This window comes from Hypanus sabinus, chromosome 9, assembly GCF_030144855.1.
Source record: "Hypanus sabinus isolate sHypSab1 chromosome 9, sHypSab1.hap1, whole genome shotgun sequence".
NCBI lineage: Eukaryota > Metazoa > Chordata > Chondrichthyes > Myliobatiformes > Dasyatidae > Hypanus > Hypanus sabinus.
This window is the reverse complement of record NC_082714.1, coordinates 24,847,120-24,870,479: the sequence shown is the minus strand read 5'-3', so window position 1 is coordinate 24,870,479 and position 23,360 is coordinate 24,847,120. Positions and strand designations below refer to the sequence as shown.

General features: G+C 42.2%; 1 long non-coding RNA gene across 2 annotated transcripts in view; it reads left to right on the top strand.

The window, feature by feature from the left end:
- Nucleotides 1-3,515: 3,515 nt before the first annotated feature.
- LOC132399195 (uncharacterized) overlaps nt 3,516-23,360 on the top strand; it is a 91,910-nt gene continuing 72,065 nt past the window's right edge. For both annotated transcript variants that reach the window (XR_009513908.1, XR_009513907.1), the window contains exon 1: nt 3,516-3,673. This is a non-coding gene — a long non-coding RNA (uncharacterized LOC132399195). The remainder of the gene's footprint in view (nt 3,674-23,360) is intronic.

The following is a 23,360-nucleotide window of genomic DNA, read 5'->3' as shown; positions in this document are numbered from 1 at the left end:
AACACTTCATAATTTAAGCTTATTTTAAAAGGAGCCAAAGATTAATCCATAAATATCGAAGTTGAAGCATTTGTTTGGTATATTTTATAAGAAAATGCATTTCATACGGTAGAATGGATTAACAATTAGGCAGTGAGTTTATGTGAGCTCAAGCATTCACACTTGAAATATCACTTATGATATTATGACTTATCACCGGGCCCTAACCCACCTGGACAAAAAAGACACATACGTTCGGATGCTGTTCGTAGATTTCAGTTCAGCATTCAACACAATCATTCCTCAGAAACTGATTGGAAAGCTGAGCCTATTGGGTCTGTACACCTCCCTCTGCAACTGGATCCCAGACTTCCTGACTGGGAGACCTCAGTCAGTCCGGATCGGAAGCAGCATCTCCAACACCATCACACTGAGCACAGGGGCTCCCCAGGGCTGCGTGCTCAGTCCACTGCTGTACACTCTGCTGACCCATGACTGTGCTACAACACACAGCTTGAACCATATCATCAAGTTCGCCGATGACATGACTGTGGTGGGTCTCATCAGCAAGAACGATGAGTCAGCTTACAGAGAGGAGGTGGAGCGGCTAACGGACTAGTGCAGAGCCAACAACCTGTCTCTTAATGTGAACAAAACAAAAGAGATGGTTGTTGACTTTAGGAGGGCACGGAGTGACCACTCCCCGCTGAACATCGATGGCTCCTCGGTAGAGATTGTAAAGAGGACCAAATTTCTCGGTGTTCACCTGACGGAGAATCTCACCTGGTCCCTGAACACCAGCTCCATAGCAAAGAAAGCCCAACAGCGTCTCTACTTTCTGCGAAGGCTGAGGAAAGTCCATCTCCCACCCCCCATCCTCATCACATTCTACAGGGGTTGTATTGAGAGCATCCTGAGCAGCTGCGTCACTGCCTGGTTTGGAAATTGCACCATCTCAGATCGCAAGACCCTGCAGCGGATAGTGAGGTCAGCTGAGAAGATCATCGGGGTCTCTCTTCCCACCATCATGGACATTTAAACTACACGCTGCATCTGCAAAGGAACCAGCTTTATGATGGATACCATGCACCCCTCATACAATCTCTTCTCCCCCCTGCCGTCTGGGAAAAGGCTCTGAAGCATTCGGGCTCTCACGACCAGACTATGTAACAGTTTCTTCCCCCAGGCTATCAGACTCTTCAATACCCGAAGCCTAGACTGACACCTTGCCCTATTGTCCTGTTTATTATTTATTGTAATGCCTGCACTGTTTTTGTGCACTTTATGCAGTCCAGTGTAGGTCTGTAGTCTAGTGTAGCTTTCTCTGTGTTGTTTTTTTACATAGTTCAGTCTAGGTTTTGTACTGTGACATGTAACAGCACGGTCCTGGAAAACATTGTCTCATTTTTATTATGTACTGTACTAGCAGTTATGGTCGAAATGACAATAAAAATGACTTGACTTGATAATTTCTGCATGTTTGGGTTAAGTTACTGGTCTGGCACAAAGAATATCACATGGATAGAGATAAAATTTGGAGAGAGAATCAATTAACACCACATCCCACAAACAAGTCACCCAAAGATGTTCAAAGGCAACACGAGTGAATCTGCAGATGCTGGAAATAAATAAAAACACAAAATGCTGGCAGAACTCAGCAGGCCAGACAGCATCTATGGGGGGAGGAGCATCCCATGGATGCTGTCTGGCCTGCTGAGTTTTGCCAGCATTTTGTGTTTTTACCCAAAGATGTTAGTGTTTTTATTAGTGTGCAAGCTATTTCAATCAAATTCTTTTAAGTAGCACCTTAGAAAAGTAAAGACGTAGGTTGATTGAGGAACAAAATGCCAGCACTCAGACTCATATCTCTGAAGATACAATCCCCAATGTTGGGCCCATTGTATTCAAGTATAAGCAAGGGGTTATACATTTTAAAATTGTAGGGCAAGAGGAGAATGCAAGTTCAGAAGAGTTGAGGCCAAGGGCTGGGTGCAACAATATGTTGGTAAAAATATGCGCTGGCTTTTTAGAACTGAGGCTTTATTTAACTTGAATCCAGCAAGCTTAGGGGCAAAGAGATGGGAGATAAATTGTCAGAGTTAACGACTTAAAAATGTGTCCCAAACCTTGGTATAAATTCTAAATCAAGGCCAGAGCTTGGAGTCCAACCAATTATTCGACCACAAGCATAGGGCAAAGATGAATGGGTTGGATTGCTTGTCTGATATAGCAACTAGAACGTAGTGAATATCTAAACCAGGCGATAAATAGTGAAGCCTGCAGTTTCTTTTCCTATTGTCAGCATATTGCATTGGCAATCATGACAGTTTATATTGTGAAAAGCTATTTCACATCACTTGCGAGCTTTATATGCCATGAATACGGCACAGTTGCTTTCTAAATAGTTAGTCTTATATCTCAGAGGGTATGTGATAATGCAAATCTTTAATGGGACCAATAATGACCAATTTGTCTGTTACTGGTATACATGGCATGCCAACAGTAATTTGGGAATGATGAACTAAGAAGATAACAAGATTGTGATTGACAGTGTTACCCTTTAAAAATGACTATTTTCTTCAGTGAAGGGTGAAAAATTACATTAGCAAATGATTCAAAACTACAAGATACATGTGAAGCAATTTTTGACCCCTGTCAATGTACCGTGATCAAAGCATAACTATTTGTCATGCTCTAATAGTTTTTTCCCCAACATGAACCAAATTAGACATTTGTGTCTAAATTCATTTCTCTTTCTTATTTAAACCTGAGAGAATACGTTGAACAGGTGAACCCAATATCATTGGGCATGATTGTCATCCGCAAAGGTAGGCAGTGGAGTTCCAAAACAAGCAGACTAGACCAAGACTTAATTGAAGGGAAATATTGTTTTATTCAGACTCTTTTATTGGAGTTTAAAACAGAATTGAGTGGATTGATATTAAAATCTAGAACTTTATCATCTACTATAATTACATTTTTGAGGAATATCAGAATTGAGACATCTCCAAGACATATAATGAAGATGCCTCTGTGTGTCAGTTTTCTAACCCAATATTGATAGCATTCATTTCTTCTATATAAAAACAAAGTCATTCCCAACTTTTTTGGAAGCCCTTCCACCATTCTTACTGCTGAAAATAGTTCTTCTATTTGATTTATTTATCATCTGTGTAAATCTTTGGTGATAGAATTCAAGGTCATAGCATTTCGCTTAAACATTATGTCAAGTGAGAAGGGAAGCCAGCACTGAACTCAATAAAAACAGCAGTGAACTCCTCTTAGGGCTCCTTGGCAGTCTCAGTGCAGCGGGCTCTGTTCCAGCTGGATGGTGTGTGTGCCGTCATCCTGCCAAGAACAACAAATGGATGAACCTTTTGTCTGGTGAAGGACCTTTGCAACATTAGGACGGTGCCACCTTGTCTGCGACTTGGAATCAATAGGCAGCAACAGCAAAAGGGGTGGTGTAATTTCAAAGGCTGACATTTATCAATGATCGCGAGAAAAGGAAAAGGCACAATTCATTAACTACCTTTAAAAATAAACAAGATTTGCACTTAATGGAATCTAATGTCAGCTTTCATAAGGTTGCAAGAATGACGCAGCATCAAATGGAATAAGACAGAAACCCCCATCACATTGAAGTACTTAGATAAGGGGTTGCAATGGACAATATACTTGCTGAGGATGGGAGGTAGGATTTGCTTAAATGGCCTTTTTTGGTTTAGATGGATATGACAGGTGAAACCTGCGGTAAATTTATGATTCCCTGAATTATAATAAATTGAGAAGTAATAGCTTGACCCACCTGTGTGTGTTGATGCTTAGCACTGGCAATAATTGTTTTCCCAGCTTCAGCACCTCTCCAGACTTAAGTCATTCGAAACACTTAAGCAAATGTTATTTCTTGTGCCGCTATTTCATTGGTAGTTAATATACTTTTAACCACTAGTTTATAAAATCCAAATCAGCCAATATGGTCCCATTCTTGGTGTAAATGTTCCAACACGATTTACAAGCTTCCCTCATTGTGCTGTTGTTTAAGGCTTGGTAACAAAGACAAACTTCAGAAGCATACATTCTCTTCTCTTTTGTGCCCCTGGGTTTTGTGTATGTGACTGACAGGGTGAAGAGTAGATGTCTGTAACATAAATGCACAAACCTCAGTTCTTCTGAAGATAACTTCCACCGTTGTCTATTCATAGCAAGTGCTGCTGGAAAGCATACTATTCTTGGAAATAAGCTGGTTTCCTTCATTTCCATATTTTAATATTACTTACATAACACATGGAACATTGTGCAACAGGAATGGAGATATAGTTCAGACCAAGTTTCAAGATGATATTTGCCCTTTAATAATGGCAAGTTATAAGTTCAACAGCTTTAAAAAATTATACACAGAGAGCTAGGATTGACATGTAAATAGGTAACTGTTGTGGTGTATATCTATTGAATAATAATTGAATAATTGACATTGAATAAAACACCAGTCTGTACTATTTTATATATTAGAATGTGGTATTCTCTTTGATTACTACTTCATATTTTTGACTCCCTGATTTAAAGATTTAAAGATATTAACTGTAAATGATTGGAGATTATGGGCTAAAAATCATTTGCAAAACACCAGAAGGAAAAAAGGACTCATGGCTTAAAACCATGTTAATTTGGAGTCAAGCAACTCTGTGCCTGTTTTTGGTTGTCTTAGCACCTGTTATTAATATAATTTATTTATTTATGGATGAAATGTTTTTCCTTTCTGAAACATACGGAATGTACAACTATGGTGTACATACAAAATTCTTTCAGCAGCAAGATTTTTAATTTTATTGGTCTGAACAGAAGAACCAGTTTTACTATGCTTAAGGTTCAGAAACAACATTATGTAAAGAATCAATCACAGTAAACCAGCTGTCTTAGTGAATTGGTTGCACATCATTTTACATACTCCAAATTTACTTGGCACACTGCTCACATTGAACATTGACTCTATAATTTGTTACAGCCAAAACTGGCATTCCAGCGTCCATTTGTCTGGACGCAGCATTCATCACAGATGAGGCAGTGTGCACTCTATACCTATCCATTTATCTACCCAGACTTTTCAGGAAAGAAAGTAAGATCAGCTTTATTTGTCATGTGTACATTGAAATATACAGTGAAATGCACCTTTTTTGTCAAATCAGATCAGTGAGGATTGTGCCAGAAGCAGTCCACAAAAGTCTCTCCACTTCTGGCAGCAGCATAGCATGCCCACAACTCACTGACCCTAACCATACGTCTTTGGAATGTGGTAGGTACCTGGAGGAAACCCACATGGTTGCAAGAAGAACGTACAGACTCCTTAGAGACAAGGGTGGAGGACCAATGCGGATGCAGGCAACAGTTCCATGGGTTCCTCTTCATTCACATTTATTACCTCTTAAAACCCAAGAATAACTCACATATATGACCGGACTACTCTCACAAAGGCCACCTTCAATCTTAATTCTCTTACTTCCAGCTCTTTGCAGCTTGTAACTGCTGATCAGTGCCATTCACCATAGTCTGCTGTTCAATGCTGCATTAGAAAGGTAGTTGGTGAGCTACGCTTCACAAGACTAGACCATCTATTCTCCAGCCAGCTCAAAAATGCAGCCACTCATGTCCATCACAGTTCCCGTTCTCAATATATGATTATTCATCTGAAAGAGATTGTATTTTCTCGATGTACACATCATGATAGATCAGCAGAAGACGTCTTTCGTATTCAATTCCAGCAATCCAGCATTACTGGAATTGAGTATGAAAGATGTCCTCTGTTGATCTGTTCTTAGCTATAGTCATACCTACCTCTCCTTTTTCAAGGCTGTGCTACTCTGAAGGGTGGAGAGCTGCTCGTGTGATATTTCCCTGTATGCTCTTTTTTTGGTGGCCCTCTGAAGTATGCAATAGCTAAGCTCCTATTCTTTCTACTATTCTCTGCCTCATTAGGCCATTCGATGAAGTTAGCCATTACCTGCCATATTTGACACCAGCATCTAAGGCAGCAAATGTAAGCAAGAATGGTGACAAGGAGCTACAGGAAAACTAAGAAGAGAAGAGCAAGAAGCCATTCAGTCCATACCCACAGTAACAGGAATCCTGCATCAGGCTTTCCCAAAGTCAGTGCCTTTCTGCATATGTTGTAAAATAACATTTGATTCCAGAAAGTTTCTCAAAAACCTTGTAATATCCACTACAACATTGCTGAAATGGCCTTCAGCCAGAGTGATAAAATTATTTCCACCTTTACTAAGATCTAGCTATGCTGTATCTTAGAATGATTTCCAGGATGCTACTTGGCTTACTAAGAATGGAAACAGACTTCCCAATAAATTTTAGGCCGAATCTTCAAATTCAGTTTTCCACTTCAGCTACTCATTGCATCAAGTTCTAATTCAGAAAGACCAAGCTGAATGAGAAAGTTCGGTTGTAATCATGAAACAGTGTGAGGGTGAGAAAGATATTATTCCTTTTTGTTTACACACGGCTTCATTTTCTAAATCCATCATCTTTCTGTTTAATCTCCGGCACCTGAATTCCTTTAGGGCAAGCATCTCATCGCATTAGCAAACCTGACCACTTCTTCTCAAATGGCTTACTTAATAACGCTTGGAGTCATGGTCACGAATGGATATTTAGGATCAAAACAATGTAAGGTAGCAGAGGTACTCACTGAGGTCACAAGGGTACTTAATATTCCTGTCTCGTTCACTGGAATACCTAGCTAAGCAGTTTGATCAAGAAATGCACTCATGAGCCTCATGACATTGTTTAAAAATGCAGCCTGACCTCGATCACTCTGCACATAGTGTGAACCGGGAGCACACTTTGACAGCCACCGTCAGTTTTTATTGCTACCTCAAAATTTCCGCAATGGAAACAAATCACTGGAACTGTGCAACAACATACTTCAAGCAGAGTTATCTATCTCTCTCTTTCTAAGGTTCTTCCACCAACCATAACTTTTAAGTGACAGATACTTTTTAAGCAGCAAGTTATGGAGCGTGACTGTCGCCTCCACAGCCACAGTGTCAGTGTCGTGCCGGGCAGCAGTCTACATCCTGCAGGGGTGAGTATACAGATGGATCAGGGGTAGTACAGTTCTGGAAGACTGGCATTGTGCTTCAAAGATGCTGAGACCTTTCCTGGCTCTGCACCAGTTCGGGGAAGAATGTAGACATGAACTATCCCATGCTACTAGTCATTTCATGGAGCCAGATTGACAGGCCACATGAGTGCCAACCCGAAATTCATCTTCAGTATCTTCCTTACGTCGAGTCCATCAGACACACACCCAAGTCAGCACCACTGAACAGATGCCACTATGGATAGGAGAGTATAATTCTTCTCACGCCTGACTGCAATCATTCTGGGCATCTTCTCTGATGAAACACATCCTTATAATCCGAAAGGTTACTTCGTTATACCGTTATCAGAACGGCTGCTCTGCGGGTGTAAAGGTGCTTTCTTCTCTGCAACATCTTCTTGCTCTGTGACCCTTGTGTTTCCTTGGGACATCATGCTGCAGCATTGGGCTCCCCTCCCTGCTACCGTGTGAAACTCAGCAAAGGAAAGGTGGTCCTGCAACAATAAAAGCTGGAAGTTATACACCTCATCGCCAAACATGTCACATGATATTGCTCGCAGTATACTGCTGGATGGACCTTTTTACAAACCATGATTTCCAGATTCATTTCAAAATATTTCAAAGAAGGGCGAGATCACCCAATGCTATTTAAAACTGTGTGCTTTTGATTACGGTTCTGACTGCGCAGCTACCATTGCTGCCACAGTAAGAGTTCTCACAATGTACAATAGGTCTCTTTTGCTCTACGAGTATCCTCAGCTATTACTCCTCTGTGATCTATGGGTGATAATCGTATCAGAATATTTAGGTAGTAGTGGTGCACCTGCTAAATGTCTGTATGCTGAATTGCACACAGGTGAAGATGTGTGTCAGGACTAGACCAGAGTACTGCTCTCCCCGAGGACAGATGCTGCACTGAGAGGAAGTGTTGATGATATGATATGTACTTGTCTCCTTGTCTAAGTACACCAGTGAAATGGGTGCCACGTGACATTGTTTGCAGCTGTCTAGTGCACTGACTTAATGTCCTATTGAGAGCTGAAGGATCCATTAATGAGAGTGTTTGAATATGCACCTGCTTGTTTATGGATCGAGTCCCAGCAAGTGAATACTCAACCTAAAATTAAATAAAATCACGCCCAGCAGATTTCAGACGAGCTCTACTTCTGCTGTGGGACTCGCCCACTTCAGAACTCTCGCCTATTTACAGGCATCACCTGCTCGCCTGGGGCAGGTTCCTTCTGGTCTGGGGCTTTTTGACTGCTAGAACCGACATCTGTTTGGGATCATAGCCATCACCTATAACATCAGCAAGCGGTTGAGTAGACTTAATATAATTACTTCTTTGGACCTTTGTGTGAATAATTGTGAGAGTGAGTCAATGTTGAAGGCTGTGCCTTGTATTAGTATGATTTTCCTGAAGTTATGAACCCCTGACAACTCTCCCAAACAGATCTCAACTCTGACCTCTCTGGTGTTCCTCTCCCCATCTCAGTGTTGCTCAAACTACTGTCTATCCTCACTCCACTCAACTGCAGCTGCTGCCTGCCAACCCTCTGTCCATACTGTAGATATCTACATGGCTGCAGATGACTGAGAGAACAATAGAGGGAGAGGGGTGGAGGAAGGAAGAAAGTCAGAAAAACACATGGAGAGAGGGAGAGAGACAGACAGACAGACACACACACACACACCCCTCCCAACCTGATGGCATGAGCATTGATTTCTTGATTTCTCTAACTTCTGGTAATTTCTACCCCTTCCCCCTTCTCTCTTTTCCCATTTCTCTTTCTATCTCACCTTCCCATTACCTCACTCTGGTGCCACTCAGCTTTTCCTTTCTCCCATGATCCATTCTCCTCTCCTGTCAGATTCCTTTTCCTTAGCTCTCTACTTCTTCCACCTATCACCTCTCAGCTTCTCACTTCATCCTCCCCCTCACTTACCTATGCACCTTATCCCTCACTGGTTTCACCTATCACTTGCCAGCTTCCCCTCCCCCTGACTTCTTAATTTGGCTTCTTCTCCCTTCCCTTCCAGTCCTGGTGAAGGGTCTTAGCCCAAAATGTAGACTGGTTATTCTTCTCCATAGACGCTACCTGACTTGTTAAGTCCTTCCAGCATTATGTGTTTGCTGCTTTGGATTTCCAGCATCTGCAGAATCTCTGTGTTAGAGATAGAAGTATGAGAAAAGAAACGTTGGGAGGCAGAGCATGTACGTCTGACTGGGGTGGGGGATATTTTGTAAAGGATGAGTTAATAGTGTGAATGAAAAACTATAGGTGTAATGAAGATCCTTAAACAGCAAGTACATGTCTTTGCCAATCTCATAAGTAGTACTCTTTTTGTGGTCCCATCAACCTTTATATAACTGTCGCAAGAAGTACTTGCTTCTTAGAATCTCTTGCACTGCAGGCCAATATGTCATTTGTCTTTGCCTGCATGTTTGCTTTCGGTGCTTAATGTGCATGGACTCAAAGGTTCCTTTATACTTCAACATTTCTTATCATCATTTAAATAATACCTCATCTTCCAGTTTTCCCTCCACAAAGTGGATTACTTCATACTTATCAGGCAATATTTTCCCATGCATTCAACTTACAAAGTCTCATAACCCACAATCCTCTCCAGTTCTGTTGTTGATCAGCTTGGAAGTATTGTTTTTGTTTTTTTTCTTAACAAGTTATTGATATATATTGGAATAGCTGGTCACAGGCATTTAGCCTGTAATACCCACTAGCCATCGCCTGCACCAGAGGAAATTGTATTCCAATTTTCAGTCAGTGCCAGTGTACTAATCTCAACTGCGTGTGGTTCAATTTTACATGCTAACCTCCAATGTAGACCTTTATCAGAGATCTTCTAAAAATCCAAAAGCCCGTATGCACTGGTTTCTTGTTTATCCATTCTATTGGCTGCATCCTCAAGATGCTCCAATAAATATGCCAAACTCAATTTTCCTTTCACAAGATATGAAATAAAATATGCTCTTAAGGAACTTTTATGATTATAAAAGCAAAATAAAACAACACACAAAAATTACTTTGCTTCAATGTGTGTTTTTTGGGCAGATGATATGGCAGAAAATTCTGATATACCCTCTGCCTTAGGAATATAATTGCCTCCATGGCCCACTCCTCCCTCCCTCCATAACAGAGGGATCACTCGTACTGAACTTTGATATTAGTTCCATCACTAGTTACCTCACAGAAATTCATGTTACATAATACAAAGTTGTCACTTCCATGGATTTTTAATCATGAAATCACTTCTGATTTTTCCCTGGATCTCCCCGGTTATTCTGGCTATCCATCATTTCTCCAGTGAGGAAATGAAATGTGTCTGCGTGCAGCATTCAGTCTGGGTGATACGGCTGTAATTGTGTCTGAATTTTACCATGAGGTTGTACAGTTAACATCTGAGACATGTGTGTCAGACTACATTGGAGTTCAGAAATATTACACTTCAATTCCGATTAAACAAGTAATTGGAGCAGAATGAATTGAGCTGTTTGAGGCTGGTAGAGCACTTGATATGCTACACTATATAATCGTAGATTCACTGGCCTACACCACTTATGTGAGACAATTGAACTTCTTGCAGTATCACATCCATGGCTTGACCCATTGGTATTAACTTCAAAGTATCTGCTTCCTTGAGGCCCTCTGTTGGTTGTGGTTGACCTTGGATGTTGCATCCTAGATGTCTATAGCATATGACACATAAATCACAAGACAGGACAGTATGATATGGAGAGCAAGCTGTTGCCCATGCAGCAGAACCCCCCCCCCCCCCACCCCTCCACACAGCTGATGAATCCAAAGGAATGGCAGAGACTGATACAGTTTATCACCAGCAGCGTCGCAGGAGTTGCTAGTCAGCATTGGTCTGCCTTAGGGACTCCAGCTCCAGAGCTTTCCTCGGGGTTTACTCCCAAAGCCTTCTCCATGAGTCAGTATAGCTGCAAGGCAGCAGAGATTGGAGATCAGAGTTTTGCTTCTCCTAGAAGAGCTGCCAACCATGGCTGATGAGTCTCACCTGTGGCCCATCGAAGTGACTGGTTTTAAGGAGCCAGCAGTCCGCCTTTGCTACTTCTCCTGTGAGTAGAAACGGTTCCACTGGGCTTAGTAGCTGGGTTGCACAGGAAGGACAGGAGCTGGACTTGGTTGTCAGAGCACACCATTGGGAGAATTTATTAGGTAGTGGGAGCTTATCCCCACCACCACCTCCTGACCTTAGTGAACCAGCTTCCAACAGTTTTAATTACTGGAACTCTTCTTCCCACTTACTTCACCAAGGGTTGCAGTCCAGAATATGTAAAGATGTGGACCTTTTCGCTTCCATGCCAGTCTTAACCTTTTGCCAATTAATTTCACAAGTAAAATGGCTGTTGGTGTCTGCTCTAGCTGCAGTCCACCTCCCATGTAAGATGTACAGCTAGTTTTAAGCATTGCTGGGTAAATTTCAAGGGAATGCTATCAAGCACAGTATTGGACTTCTGGCTTTTGCAGGTAACCAATCAGCAGTCTATCTAGTGCTGCGTGGACACTGAAGATCATCACTATGAGCAGGCAGCATGAAACTAACAAGCTGCTTGTAATACAATCAATGGGCACAATTTAATTGAGCAGTGCTATTCTGGTGACCAGTTTCTGGAAGCAGTTTAATTTAGCAATGTCCCCTCCCCATATGGTATTTTCAGCCTGAAATTACTGCCATTGATAGCAGAGAACTAATGGGAAGATAATGATAATGCCACTACACCATAATTGGGCAGTTTTCCCTTTTTGTAAGTACTATAGCAACAAACAATTGTTTTCTTAGTTGTGGCCAAATCCAGATTTTGGCTACGTTTGAGCAGTAGAAAATGAGATTAAAGTGATTTTGGTTTATTGCCCAGCTTCAGTGCGTGCAGTCTACGTATGGCTGAGCAATTATCTAGCTAACTCACAAATCTCACAATTTCTCAACAGAACCTATACTTTTGCCATCACTTAGGAACAGTGTCGATGAATATTGATCTAAAACATATCCTCTGACTTGATGGTAACTGAATATAAATTGAATGGCAACAGACCCAAAAAAATGGAAAAGGTGATCAATATTAAAAATGAAACGCATATATCAATTAACTGCTCATAGCGATGAATTTTATCCCAGCAATGACACAACAAAAATCTAATCTCCTTTTTGTCGTAAAGAGAAATGACCAGAATGAACGGTATATTTAACAATATATAGTCTCATTCAGTATTGTGTCATTGAACGTAGAACAGTATAGGCCCTTAAACCCACTATATTCTGCTTAATGATATTAACCTACTCCAAGATCAATCTAACTCTTCCTCTTACACAGCACATATTTCTTACATCCATATCTCTATCTAAGAGTCTCTTAAAAATTCCTATTGTATCAGCCTCAGCATTGCATTCTGGACACCATCACTTTCGGCAAAAAACCCCACCTCAGACATCTCCCTAAATGTTCCTCCAATCATCTTGAATAGATGCCCTCTATTATTGGCCATTGGTGTCTTGGAGGAAAAAAAAATCACTGTAAGTCCACTCTATCTACACCTCTCATAATCCTGTACACCCCTATCACGTCACCTGCAATCCTCCATCACTCCATAGAGAAAAGCTCTACCTCACTCATGCTTTCCTCATAAGACATGCTCTCTATTCCAGGCAGCACCCTAGTAAATCTCCTCTGCGCCAACTCTAAAACTTCCTGTAATAATGCACCACAGTAGCGCAGCAGTCAGGGTGTTGTGGAGTTTGGAATTCAATTCTGACTCTGTCTGTAAGGAGTTTATACATGAACAGCATGGGGTTCCTCTGGGTGCTCCAGTTTCCTCACACTGTCCAAAGACATACTGGTTGGTAGGTTAATTGGTCATTGTAAATTGTCCTGAGATTAGGTTAGGATTTAACAAGTAGGTTGCTGGGCTGTTTGGCTCATTGGGCAAGAAGAAACTGTCGCTAAAATAAATTAAAAGTGACCAGAACTGAACACAATGCATTAAGTGTTCTCTAGCCAGAGTTTTATAGAGCTCCAACATTACAGCGTGGCACTCTTGAACTCAATCCCCCAACTAAAGAAGGTCTCACATCATATGCCATTTTAACCATTCTGTCTACGTGCGCAGAAATTTTGACGGACCTGTAGATCAAGATCCCTCTGTGTCTCCACACTTTCAGGAATCCTAACATTAGCATTGTGCACTGCCTTCACATTTGATTTGACAAAGTATATCACTTCACACTTTACAGATTGAACTCCATCTGCTTCTCCAAATGCCTGTAGGTCAGGTCCTGAAGAACCCTCTCTATCATTTATGCCACCAATGACATAAGACTGACAGGTCTATAATTCCCAGCATTATCCCTATAACCTTTCTTAAATATAGATTACTTTCTTGGGACTTACAGTCAGCAAAAGTGACAAGGCAATAAATAATAAAGAATAAGCAAATAACATCAGAATGGAATTTATTAAGTCTTTTTATTCCGTTATATTTTCCACATGGTGGGTATCTTATACATGCACGTGCTTTTGGATAAGTGTTAGAATGTGCAAGTTTATGTGCTTTGTCGTGCTTTCACTTTGTCAATGGTTGTGGTTCCAGGGATCTCTTTATTAGTTGGTGGATATCAGTGCCATAAGAATCTTAGGGACATCCATTCACTAATTGTTATGGAAGATTCTCTGGCCAGAATGGAAGCCTGGGGTTGTGGAGTACTGTAAGCAATCCCTCACCACTCTTGCGCTCTCCTTTCCAGTCAACAAACCGTTGATTATGTGTGATTAATATACAGTTATTCTTCAGAAGTCAGGACTTGATTTCTTTCCGGATTTCTAAGGTTGGGCCTATTTCTATGGCACATTTAACCAGAAAGGAATCTCTGAAATTCTGCTACAAAATCTCATAAGAAATGGAAGAGGAATGTGCACTTTACAAGGAAGCAGAATTTCCACTGTTCCAGTTTCCAGACTATTTGTTGCTCTAATCAAGTCACTTAGAGTTGTAACCCTCTCACTCTGCCACCTGATTGAACTCAGCTTCATCCCCAATTACATTGGAGCCCAGATTTCCCCCCCCATTTTACAATAAAGACTACCCATGGCCCCGCTTCTCCAGGAGCCCTATCTTAATGGGCAGCGCAACTTCAGTCATGTCACTGGTAGCCTGGACTAACACAAATTCCTTACCAGCTGATTGGTCAAAACACCATTCAACCAGCAAAACTTTCCCCAATACTTTTACAGGACTCAATGCTCTAAGTAGTAGTTTGTCAGGAATTTAAATATTGACTCCACTCTGAACACAAGCATTGTTTGTGGATAACCTCTTTGAATCACACCAAACCTTAATCCCCGCAGCATCCGTAATAAAGTACCCTTAATCACGACACGCCTCAATTTCCATGAATGTTAGTTTAAACACTGGCTCAGATAAACATACAAATGAACTGCTTAATCAATCCTCATACAGCATTCAAAACCCCGACGGATACCCCACAAATGCAACCCTCTTGCTAGGGCTTGTGTGCCAACTTGGCCAGTTAGTTAACTCAGCTAACAGCACATGACTCAGGGGTAAGAAGGCACCTTACAAAAGCAAAACACGTCTAAAATTGGCATGATTTGGAGTTTAACCAAACCAGAAGGTTAGGATGTTCCAAGGAACGTTGATTGTAAAGAATGCTGTGTAAATACTGCCCATACACAATTATTGGTTGCCAAGAAATGACAGGTCGTACACCAGTATAAAATTACAAAGAAAGTGTATTTATGAATTTTAAACTTCAAACAATTAATAAGAAAAAAGGTAAAAAAAAAGAAAAGGGCCCATTACAGTTAAACCAGCCTAAATGTTCACATAAACATTGGAGCTCATTTCTGTAGCAGTTGGATGTATTTCTTTACTCACAGCACTGAATTCCCATCATCAACAGCAGGTGCAACGTCTCTTCTTGGAACCCTTCATTTTGCAAAGCACTCCTTGCATTTGGGTCTCCCCTTCGATGGGATCCTCTAGGTGTCTTCCCTGGTGCTCTTCTCTCCGCACCTCCCACCAAAACTAGACTACTGTCCTTCGGAAATCTCACCCCGCCCAGCTCTCTAGAATCTTATCTCATGTCCCACTGGGCAGAACGTTACAGCACATACCCAGACAGTCCTGACTGGCTGACACAACATTCCTAAGTTAGCCAACAAGACTCCTTATCTTTAACTAAAGCCAAAACAGTCCTAATAGGACGCACTAGTTTTACAGAATACTGCTAAAATAAAAATAACTCTCAGCATTGCAGTAGAAATCCTACCCAGGGCATTGCAGAGTCATAGAGTTGTACACCAGAGAAAAAGACCCTTCTGCCCATTGTGTCTGTGCTGATCATCAAACGAATCCCACTTACCTGCATTAATTCCATGTCCCTTTACTGCTTGCTTATTCAAGTACCATTTGAGATACTTCTTCAAATATTACTGTTCCTGCCCCCCACCACCTCGCCTGGCCACTCATTCCAGTTACAAGCTACTCTTTACAAGACACATTAACCCCTCAGATCCTCTTTAAACTTCTTATCTCTTTTCTGAAACCCATATCCTCTAATCCTAGACAGCTCAACCATGGGAAATAGACTCTGAATATCTACCGTTATCTATGTCTCTCATAATTTTATACACCTCTGTTGTGTCACTTTGAAGTTTCCTTTGCTCCAGGAAAAAGAAACACAACCTGTCCAATCTCCCCTCATAATTCAGACCCTCCAATCCAGTCAGTATCCTTGTGAATCCTTTCTGCTTTCTCTCTCTCTCTCTCTGGATTATTCACATCTTTCCTGTCATGTGACAATCAGAACCACATACAATACTCTAAGGCTGCCAAACCTGTTTTGCACAACTGTAAACACGAGGAAATCTGCAGATGCTGGAAATTCAAACAACAGCACACACAAAATGCTGGTGGAACACAGCAGGCCAGGCAGCATCTATAGGGAGAAGCACTGTTGACGTTTCAGGCCAAGACCCTTCGTTAGGATGAAGGGTCTCGGCCCGAAACGTCGACAGTGCTTCTCCCTGTAGATGCTGCCTGGCCTGCTGTGTTCCACCAGCATTTTGTGTGTGTTGTTTGCACAACTGTAATATGACTTCTCTCAGTGCTTCATCCCATGCCATAATCTTACCCACCATGCTGTCTATCTGTGTTGCTACTTTCAGGGAATTACTATATGTACATGCACTCCTAGTTCTTTCTGATTAAGAACACCATGCTCTGTCTATGTTTTACCATGGCTTTAACTTCTCAAAATCCCATCACTCCGCACTTATCTGAGTTAAATCCTATCCTCTATCCCTTTTCCACTGTCCCTGTTGATCAATATATTGTTGCAAGGATTGTTTTACAAAGTGATGAAATTCCTCTCTATATTAATGCAGTAACAAAATGCAATGTGGGATATTTAGATAAAAGACTGATATATTTCTTAATCACAGACCATACTTCTTTACGCTAGAAAAATTTAAGAGCATCCAGCTGTGCGACAGATAGTTTTCACAAGTCTTCCAATGTGCAATTAACCTTCAAACTGTTTACTGAAGTAGCAAGTAGCAGTGGGAAGAATAAAGTCACAAAAATATACTGAGGATCTTCAGAGAATATTTGAATAATTTATAGATTGGTTTAAATTTCACATGTCCCTCTTAATGAAAGAAACAAGTCTAATTTCCCATCAGCATTTTGATATCACAGTCTGAAGCTACAATATGTCAGAAATCCTTCAGTTCTCCAAAGTAACCTCATGTTATAGCTGTCAAATGCTTCAATAGGTAGGAAGAGAGGACCAGAACTGGGTTATTCAGCCCCTTGAGCTTATTCTACCATTCAATTAAATGATGACTGATCTATATCAAAATTCCACAAACCTACCTTTGCTCTATATCCCCTGATAGCCTTAGCAAAATTCAATGCTTCTCTTTCTAAAGATCACAATTAGACCAGATTCAACCTTCTAAACTTCAGGGAATACAAGCCCAGTTTATCCAACTTGTCCTCAATATTTAACCCTTCACGTACTGGCATCATTTTTCTGAATCTCCTTCGTATTCCAATCCTAAATTACTGTTCATAAGGTGATATAAATTGGACATGGGTTCCAGACGTGGCTTGGCCAGCACTCTAGGCAAATGAGATATCACTTTCTTGCTCTTGTATTCCAGACTCTTTGTGAAATGTCAGCATTAGCTTTTTTTGATAGTTTGTTGCCCTGTCCATTAGATTCTAGTCATTGTTTACAATGGATATTTAATTCTCTTAAACCACTGACCCTAAAAAATTTGTATTCTAAAATAATCTCCAATAGGATCCTACCACCAAGCACAACTTCCCCCCCCCCACTTTCTGCTTTCCACAGGGGTCACTCTACAACAGTATCCCACCAACAAACAAGTTTCCCTCCCCCCCCCCACTTTCTGCTTTCCACAGGGGTCGCTCTACAACAGTATCCCACCAACAAACAAGTTTCCCTCCCCCCCCCCACTTTCTGCTTTCCACAGGGGTCGCTCTACAACAGTATCCCACCAACAAACAAGTTTCCCTCCCCCCCCCACTTTCTGCTTTCCACAGGGGTCACTCTACAACAGTATCCCACCAACAAACAAGTTTCCCTCCCCCCCCCCACTTTCTGCTTTCCACAGGGGTCACTCTACAACAGTATCCCACCAACAAACAAGTTTCCCTCCCCCCCCCACTTTCTGCTTTCCACAGGGATCGCTCTCTATGCGACTCCCTTGTCCATTCACCCTCCCCACTGGTCTCCCTCCTGGCACTTACCCTTGCAAGCAGAACAAGTGCTACACCTGCCCCGACACCTCCTCCCTCACCACCATTCAGGGCCCCAAACAATCCCTCCAGGTGATGCGACTCTTCATCTGTCAGTCATATACTATGCCCAGTGCTCCTGGTGTGGACTGCTGTTTATCGGTGAGACCCAACTCACCTACCCTGGGGGATCACTTGGCTGAGCACCCACGCTCTGTCCGCCAGAAACAGCAGGATCTCCCAGTAGCCACCCACTTTAATTCCACTTCCCATTTCCATTCTGACATGTCAATCCATGGCCTCCTCTACTGTCACAACGAGGCCATACTCAGGTTGGAGGAACAACATCTTATACTGTCTGAATAGCCTCCAATTTCATGACCTGAGCATCAATGTCTCGAACTTTCGGTAATGCCCCTCCCCCATCATTCCCCATCCCCTTTTCCCCTTTTCCCTCTTTCACCTTATCTTCTTGCCTACCCATCACTCCCCTCTGGGCTCCACCCCCTTTTCTTTCTTCCACGGCCTTCTGTCCTCTCCTATTAGATGCCCCTTCTCCAGCCCTGTATCTCTTTCACCAATCAACTTCCCAGTTCTTTACTTTACCCTTCCCCCTCCTGGTTTCACCTATCAGCTTGTGCTTCTCCCTCCCCACCTTTTAACTCCAACTCCTCAGCTTTTTTTCTCCAGTCCTGCTGGAGGGTTTCAGCCTGAAACGTCCATTGTACTTTTTTGCATAGATGCTGCCTGGCCTCCCGAGTTCCTCCAGCATTTGTGTGTGTTGCTAGGAAAAAAAATTGGATTTGTCTTTCTTAAATACCAAGTGGGTGAATTTGCAATTCCATAGAGTTCTGCCTCTTATTTAGTCTATTTAATCTGTAATAAATTTCTGCTCCTAGCCCCACAATTTGCTGAGTTAACATCAACTTTGATTCAGGACATAACCACGCATGGCGAATTGCAAAGGCAGATCCCTAGACGTTTTCTTCCATCATATTCTTTGCATGTGTTGGTGCGTGGCCAAGCGGTTAAGGAGTTGGTCTAGTGAAGGTCGCTAGTTCGAGCCTCAGCTAAGGCAGTGTGTTGAGCAAGGCACTTAACCACACATTGCTCTGCGACTACACCAGTGCCAAGCTTGCCCATCCCTTGGACAACATCGGTGGCGTGGAGAGGGAAGACTTGCAGCATAGGCAACTGCTGGTCTCCCATACAACCCTGCCCAGGCCTGGTTCTTTGCATCCTACATCCACACCTTCAGCTTCCCGAGTTTTTATTTTTATTACTGTCTTCTCTAGAAGTTTATTGTCAAGTCTGAGGAATCTATCCACAGTGATAATGATTTGAACAATCTTTTCAGAAGAAGGCAAGGTAATGGGTACAAGAATTGGTATGTCACATTGCTGCTGTACAAAGTGCTGCTGAGACATATTTGGAGTATTGGATACAATTCTGGTCACCTAGCTATAGGAAGGAGGTCATTAAGATGGAAAGGGTGCCAAAAAGATTCACAAAGATATTGCTGGGACTTGATGGTTTCAGTTCTAGGTGGACATTTGATTGGCTGGAGTTGTTTTCCTGGAATACAGGAGATTGAAGGGAAATCTTATAGAAATACATCAAATCATGAGGGGTATTAAAAAAAAGGTGAATGGTCATATTTCCTTTTATTCCCAGGGTAGGTGAGTCTAAAATTAGATGGCATAGGTTTAATAGGTGGGGAAAATATTTAAAAGAAACCTGAGAAATAAGTTTTTCACATAAGAGGATATATGAAATAAGCTTCCAGCAGAAACAGAAGAGGTGGGTGCAATGTTTACAAGAATGTTAACAGGTATTTGGTTAGAATAAATATGGAAGGAAATGCCTTGAGCAAAGTTGGGCCAAAGGCACTGTTTCAATGCTGTATAACTCCATGACTTTATTCTCTTTACTCTCTGAACTAATTGTCCCAGCAGATGGAATCTTCACAATTAGCATTAAACTAATAGGGTTGTTACTGGGACTGGATTACTTGAGTTATAAACAGAGACTGGATGGGCTAAGGCTCTAATACTGTTTGCTGATGATAGATTTAAAATTTGGCTGAGTGGTGTCATAATAACAAGCTCTCACTCAATGTCATCAAGACCAAGGAACTGATTATAGACTTCAGGAGAGGGAAACCAGAGGTCCATGAGCCAGTCCTCATCAGGGGATCAGAGGTGAGGAGGGTCAGCAACTTTAAATTCCTGGGTGTTACTATTTCAGAGCATCTGTCCTGGACCCAGCATGTAAGCACAATTGTGAAGAAAGCACGGCAGCGCCTCTACTTCCTTAGGAATCTGTGGTGATTCGGCATGTCACCTAAACTTTGACAAACTTCAATAGTTGTACGGTGGAGAGTTTATTGACTGGCTCAGAACCTGGTGTGGGAACACCAATGCCTTTGAATGGAAAATCCTATAAAAGATAGCTGATTCAGTCTAGTAATCATGGGTAAAGCATTCCTGACCATTGAGCATAGCAAAACGCGGTTGTTGGAAAGCAACACCCATCATCACAGATCCCCACCGCTCTGGTTATGCTCTTTATTCCCTGCTGACATCAGGTAGAAGGTACAAAAGCCTCAGGACTTGCATCACCAGATACAAGAACAGTTGCTACCCTTCAACCATCAGGCTCTTGAACAAAAAGGGATAACTATACTCACTTGCCCATCATTGAGATGTTCCCACAACCAATGATCACACCTTAAGGATTCTTTATCGCTTTGTTGCATTTGCACAGTTTGTTGTCATCTGCACTCTGGTTGATCTTTCATTGACCCTGTTATAGTTACTATTCTATAGATTTGCTGAGAATGCCCACAGGAAAGTGAATCTCGGGGTCATATATGGTGACACATACTTTACTTTATTGTCACCAAACAATTGATACTAGAGTGTACAATCATCACAGCGATATTTGATACTGCGCTTCGCGCTCCCTGAAGTACAAGTCGAAGTAAATATAATAAAAATGTAAATTATAAATCATAATTAGAAAATAGAAAAGGGAAAGTAAGGTAGTGCAATTCAGATCTGGATATTTGGAAGGTACGGCCCAGATCCGAGTCAGGATCCGTTCAGCAGTCTTATCACAGTTGGAAAGAAGCTGTTCCCAAATCTGGCCATATGAATCTTCAAGCTCCTGAACCTTCTCCCAGAGGGAAGTGGGACAAAAAGTGTGTTGGCTGGGTGGGACTTATCTTTGATTATCTTGGCAGCACTGCTCCCACAGCGTGCGGTGTAAAGTGAGTCCAAGGATGGAAGATTGGTTTGTGTGATGAGCTGGGCTATGTTCATGATCTTCTGCAGCTTCTTCTGGTCTTGGATGGGACAACTTCCACACCAGGTTGTGATGCACCCTAGAAGAATGCTTTCTACGGTGTATCTATAAAAATTAGTGAGTGTTTTAGGGGACAGGCCAAATTACTTCAGCTTTCTCAGGAAGTAAAGGCGCTGGTGGGCCTTCTTGGCAGTGGACTCTGCTTGGTTAGACCAAGTAAGGTCATTTGTGATATTCACCCCGAGGAACTTAAAGCTTTTGACCTGTTCCACCTGTGCACCACTGATGTAGATGGGGTCGTGCGGTCCACTACTCCTTCTGAAGTCTACAGCCAATCCCTTCATCTTGCTGATGTTGAGGGATAGGTTATTGTCTTCGCACCATGCCACCAGGTTCTTAATTTCCTCTCTGTACTCAGATTCATCATCACCTAAGATGCGGCCTACAATTGTGGTGTCATCAGCAAACTTATATATTGAGTTTGATGGAAACTTGGCTACACAATCATGGGTGTACAGTGAGTACAGCAGGGGGCTGAGTACACAGCCTTGTGGGGCACCAGTGCTCAGAGTGATTGTAGAGGAGAGCTTGTCCCCTATTTTTACAGCCTGGGTCCAGTCTGTGAGGAAGTTGAAGATCCAGCTGCAGATCTGAGTGCTTAGGTTCCAGAGCTTAGGAATCAGTTTATTTGGAATGATGGTATTAAAGGCAGAGCTGTAGTCAATGAAAAGAAGCCTTACATATGCGTCTTTATTCTCCAGGTGTTCTAAGAAGGAATGTAGTGCCAGAGAAATGGCATCTGCTGTTGACCTGTTGCTCTGGTAGGCGAATTGCAAGGCATCGAGATTGACCAGTAGGTTACAGATGGTGAATGCCATAACCAATCGCTCGAAGCACTTCATAGCAATTGATGTTAGAGCCACAGGTCGATAGTCACTCAGGCATGCCACCTTGCTTTTCTTCGGCACCGGGATTATCATTGACTTCTTAAAACATGAGGGGATCTTAGACTGAAGCAGGGAGCAGTTGGAGATGTCAGCAAACACTACAGCTAGCTCGCTTGCACAGGGCCGGAGAACCCGTCCCGGGACGCCATCTGGGCCCATCGCCTTCCTTGGATTTATCTTCAGGAAGGCTCTTCTAACGTTCTCCTCGGTGATGATGAACCTCGATGCCACCAGGTCCGGTTCATCCGGTTCATCAGCTCCTCTTCTGTTCGAATCTTGTGTAGAATACGTTAAGTTCATCAGGAAGAGAAGCGCTACAGTTATTGATATTCCCAGCCTTTTCTTTGCGCCCAGTGATCTCATTTAGACCCTGCTATAGTCTACTGGCATCGCTCTGGTTAGCCTGGGCTTCCAACTTGGCTCGATATTCCCTCTTGGCTCCATTAATAGCTTTACGGAGGTCACGCCTGGATTCTGTGTAGCGACTGGTATCCCTGGACCTAAAAGCCACAGCTCTAACCTTCAAAAGGGATTGGACCTCATAATTCATCCAAGGTTTCCGGTTAGGGAATACCCGGATTGTCTTGCGAGGCACACAGTGTGCATTTCCAGATAAAGTCTGTGACAGCTGAGGCATACTCATCGAGGTTAGCTGCCGAGTCCTTGACTACTAACCAGTCCACCGATTCAAAGCAGTCACAGAGGATCTCATCCATTTCCTCTGTCCAACGCAACACCACTTCTGACACTGTGACCTCCCGCTTCAATTTCTGATTGTAAGCCGGGAGGAGGAGTACGGCATGAAGGTCCGATTTTCCGAAGTGAGGTTGTGGAACAGAATGGTAGGCATCCTTGACTGCTGTGTAGCAGTGGTCAAGTATATTAGGGCCTCTAGTGGAGTAGGAGGCATGTTGGTATAACTTTGCAGTGCTTTTCTGAGGTTGACCTGGTTAAAGTCCCCGGCTGTAATGAACAAAGCCTCCGGGTACCTGGTCTCAAGTTCACTGATGTTGGCATACAGTACTTTTTACAGTATATGTACTTTTATAATAAATTCACTTTGAACTTTGTTTCCCTGGAATGTAGCAGGCTGAGGGGTGAACTTATAGAGGTATAATTTGACTATTTCTTTCTTCTTTCCTCTTTAACCATGAAATGACATTTGACTTTTTTAAAATAATATTCCTTGAT